Here is a 4,669-nt window from a genome sequence, read left to right on the forward strand (position 1 = left end):
GCTACAGCCATTGGGGGCTGTCTGCAGAATATGCTCTCTCCTCTGCCCAAGACTTGGCTATGAGTGCTTGAACTCAACAGCCTGCCTAAAGCAAACTCACCCAATTATGCAACATGGCCAAATAGTCTTGGAGAGGGTGAGTGCGGGACCCTGGGGTCCAAAGATTTCACCAAGTTGTTAGAATCCCTAAGCACACTTTCAAGATGTTTTAATGGTAAAGCCAAAAGTGTTTTAGAGAGAGAGATCCCTGCTACCACAAGGAATCACATGAGTTGACTAAGGTGACCTCTCCTGGCACTCTTTGGGGACTGAGACACTGGAGTTGCCAGAGTTTCTCAAATTCTACCCCCCCCCCCACCTTGAGCTGCCTGGATGATGAAATATTCTGAAGAGTTTGAATTACCTACACGGCTGAGCTGAGCTAATAACCAGCACCCCAGCCTACCTCCCAGGTGGTCACTAAAGACCATGGGTCAGGCTTGCTGTGCCCCCACCAACACTTTACAGACCAGAGCACAGCTCCCCTCCTTCAGTGCCACCAGTGTCGGGATGAGTTACTTCACCTATTAGCTGGCAAATGAAATGCCTGGTGGAAGCAAAGTGTTGAAACAAAAATAGATGCATCCCCACCCTGAGGCGTGATGAAACACTTGGAAGAGGCCTTCCCAGGCGTTTGACACATGCATGGGAGAGCGGGGGAGGAAGGTGCTGGGGCTGAGGACACCAGGCAGCAAGGTCTTGAGTTGAACTTGAGGGTGCCAGGCCTGGTGGCAGAGAGGCAGAGATGGTAGTGGGAAGGGGGCATCAGGGGATTCGTGTGGCTGCACTGGGGAAAGCCCAACCGAGGCAGGACTTGGCAAATAGATTCAACTTTTGGTGGCCTTTAGAGAGCCTTTGCTTTCTGGTTCAGTGTTCCAACCTGAGCCCCATAGTCTAATAATTCTCTAAGACTCCAGAGCTAAAAAAAAGCAGGAACAGAGATCTGGTCACAGAATGGGGAGGCAGAGGGGGAAAAAGGAGGGAGGGGCGAAAAAGGGAGGGCTGGAGAAAGGGAAGCAAAAAGAATGAAATCTTGGCGATTATATTCATAATGTTACTGATCTGAAATATTGGGAGATTACAATAGTTCAAAAAAATTCTTCCCAATCAATGGAATGCTGTTTGTGAATATTTGTGCAAGTATATGTACCCATGTTTGTGCGCTAGAATGGTGTGTGTGTGTGCATACCTGCACCTGTGGGTGTATTTGTGCATGTGGGTGTGTGTGCTTGTGCTTGAACATGAATGCATGATTGAGCACGTGTGTGTTTGCTCACTGTGTGAGTGTGCATGCTTGTTTGTGTATGTGTGAGTGTGGGTGTATTTGTGTATGTGTATATACGTGTGCATATTTGTATCTGTGTCAGTGCAACATTCCAGGATGGAAACAACCCAGGAATAAGCCTCAGAAGAGGTACGATGTCCTCTTTCCAGCTGTGTGACCTTGAGCAAGTTATATCATATGGCCATGAAACTCTGGGCCTGTTTTCTCATGTTCTACTTCCTAGAGCAATGCTTGGTACACAATAATCACTCAGTAAATATTTATCAAAAGAGTAATTTTTTTATTTGGGGATAATGCTGCCTATTTCTTAAGGTTGAGGAGATAACAAAATGGGAAAATACATGCAAAAGTATGTTCTTACTCTCAGTGTTTGGCACATTAACAGAAGCCCAATAACTGTTAGCCCTTCTCCCCCTAACTTCAGGGTTTTTCCCCTTGATCGGAGGAGGTTCATGAAGGGAATGATGCTTAAGTTCATATGCCTCTTCCTTGGGCTGTGTATTGCTAACCAGTTTCTAGGGGCTTCTGATTTCCCATTATGTTATACATTAGCCAGGCCTCTTCTTCCTACTTCCAGTCAAAGATTGACAATAAGTCATTTGCAAGAATTAAATGCAAGATTGAATTTTAACGACTCAGAAATTTGAGGTCAACTTTGCTTTGAAGGACCTTTAGAGGAGGGAAGCCTGGTGAGTGAGGTGGTACCTGACCTTCCATCTGGTGCTATACTTGCAGGTCACAATCTTGCCAAGATAGTAATTATTATTCTCATCACACAGTTAAAGACAAGAAAGTTTGGGGAAGTCAAGTGACTGGTCCAAGGTCACACTACTCAACTCCAAGGCCCCAGAGGTGCCTCCAAGCCCAACAGGTGATATTTCGGGACTTCAGGAAGGTAAAATCTCCTCTCTCAGGCAGAAAGAAATGAAGTCTCTTAAGTTGTGAACCAACATCTCAAAATCTCTGACCAGTCAGCCCCGGCTGAGTATTGGCAGATAGAGCCAGGGCCATGTGGTAATCAGAAAACTAGTCAGGTGGGACTGGAACAGTGCCTCTGAGGTATTTCACAAACATGGGGAACAAACACATTCGGTGTTGCAATCCTGGCCACCAGGAGCTGCCGCGTTGGCTGTTTTTTGAGAACGGACCGTGGATAAGGAGTTTGAGGTCTGAGCATGGGAGGCCCAAGTGGTCAGCCATTTAGAGATGGTGTCAGCCCTCAAGAGACACAGTAAGTGCCGTCCCCACACCCTTCAGAATTACAACCAATCGACTTGCTCCTCCAAAGTGCCAAGGGCTACCCAGACCCCTTAGGGAGGCACCCCAGGATTTCCATGGTCCCAAAGTAACCTGTATTTCCATCTTCTCTCACTGCCCCCTTTGACAGACACTCTGACCCAGACTGAAAGCCTTCTGACCTTTTTCTTCAGCAACTCCATGCCCAGGAAGCAGACTATCTCCTGCCCTCAAAAGAACTATTCATCCTGTAATCCCAAAAACAAAAGTTAATTAAGACCAAATCTTTCTTAGCATTTCACAATGCCCTCTGGGAGAATTATTGTAACTGGTATGAACAGCTCCATAAATTCACAGCACAAATATGGTCACATTCCACTTATTTTTCCAATTAATCTCTTAAGCACACAGCTACATGAAAAGCAGAAAGTCCAGCATGTCCCTCCGGAGGTTGCTTCCTTTCCCCACAAACTGTCCCAAAGCCCTGGGGACAGGCCAAGTCCAAACAAAAAGAGTCCTCCCAGACACCAGGCAGAGAGGGACTGGAGTCTGTTGCATTTACAGCTGCCACGGATTCCCTGCTGCAGATGGTCTCCGCCACGGGTTCTCACCACCGCATAGTGTCATTGTTGAAGGCCCTGCCTACACAACTTCTTGGATACAGGCGGATGCCAAAACCAGGTCCTGACCCGCGGCCAGAGGCCCTGTGCTGAGCTCCGAAAGTATGATCCTGCTTGTTTGTTTTCTCATTGTCCGTTATTTCCCAGGGCAGAAGACAACAGGCACACCGAATCAGGTCTGAGTCTACTGTCTACCCCTCACAAGTCCCTTTTCCCTGCCGCATGAGCACTGCAGGGAACGCATTCTCTCTTTTAAATATCCAGAAAGGGAAATATCTCTTTATATCCTTCTCTCAATAGCACGAGGGCTCCTTGCTCTGCCCCTGCCCCTCCCACGGAAGCTGGCCTTGGGGTCTTTCTTCTGCTGAGCCCTGATGTAACTGGCAACTTGCTCTCCGAAGGAGAGAAGAAAAGCCTGAGGTAGGTCCGCAGGAGGGCACCTCCTGGGAGGACACCCATGACGCCTGCAGGAAACTTCAGGGCCTCAGGACGGTGCCCAGCCACAGCCAGGGGAGAGTAATTACATTTGGGAAGGACCTGCTGACGGCCAGGCACTTTGGCACATGATCCTGTTCAATCCAGACAACACAGAGAGAAACAGTGTGAGCTGCATTTATTTTTATTGAAATACAGTTGATAAGCAATAGTATATTGGTTTCAGATGAACAACATAGTGATTCGATGATTATTTACTTCGCTAAATGCATACCGTGATAACTGTAGTTGCTGTCTGTCACCATACAAAGATATCACAATATTATTCGCTATATTCCCATTTTACAGAGGAGGGCAATGAGGCTCGGTGTGCTAAGGGGCCCAGGGCTCCACAGCTCTGAGATGCTTGAGCGCTCCCTCCTGCCTGGAGGGTCACCGCTTCCCCAGCCCTCCCCCACCCGCAACAGTTCACTGCAAGTGAAGTCAAGAAAGATCTGAAAGAAACAGGCTGAGCAGCCTGTAAGAGATGAAGGAATCACAAAAGGGCAGCCTAAAGAGTTGTGTGAGCTAAGGAAGGGCCGTTACCTTGGTAGAAGATGGGGAAGAAATGGTTCATTCTAGCCCCTAGAACTCAGCCTAGCACATAGTATGTTCTGTATATACATTATAGCAGCTAATGCACACACACACACACGTGTATGTATGTGTGTGTGTGTATATATATATATATGTATGTGTATGTATATGTGTGTGTGTATATCTATATATATGTTGCAAATGATATAATGGATACTTGCCCTGAACACTGCTTAAGCACCTGCTCTGTAACAAGACCTGGGGCAGACCAGTGGAGCACAAGGACAAATTCCAACACAAAAAATCTCTGAGTTTACCATGGAGAAGACTCATTTCCCAATGACTCTCATGCTAGAAGAGAAACATGATAACACAAGCTGGAAAAAGGGTGAGAGAAAAGTGCAAGGGAAGAAAATGCTAACTTCCACCTGGAGAAGCTCGGGAAGGCTTCCTGGAGGAGGGAGCATTTTAGCTGGGC

General features: G+C 47.1%; 1 long non-coding RNA gene across 1 annotated transcript; it reads left to right on the top strand.

The window, feature by feature from the left end:
• The first annotated feature begins 1,679 nt into the window (after positions 1–1,679).
• LOC118915126 (uncharacterized) lies at positions 1,680–3,357 on the top strand. The gene is made up of 2 exons (XR_008996758.1): positions 1,680–2,555; positions 3,125–3,357. It is a non-coding gene; the product is annotated as an uncharacterized LOC118915126 (long non-coding RNA).
• The last annotated feature ends 1,312 nt before the right edge of the window (positions 3,358–4,669 follow it).

This window comes from Manis pentadactyla, chromosome 3 (genome assembly GCF_030020395.1).
Source record: "Manis pentadactyla isolate mManPen7 chromosome 3, mManPen7.hap1, whole genome shotgun sequence".
NCBI classification, from domain to species: Eukaryota; Metazoa; Chordata; class Mammalia; order Pholidota; family Manidae; genus Manis; species Manis pentadactyla.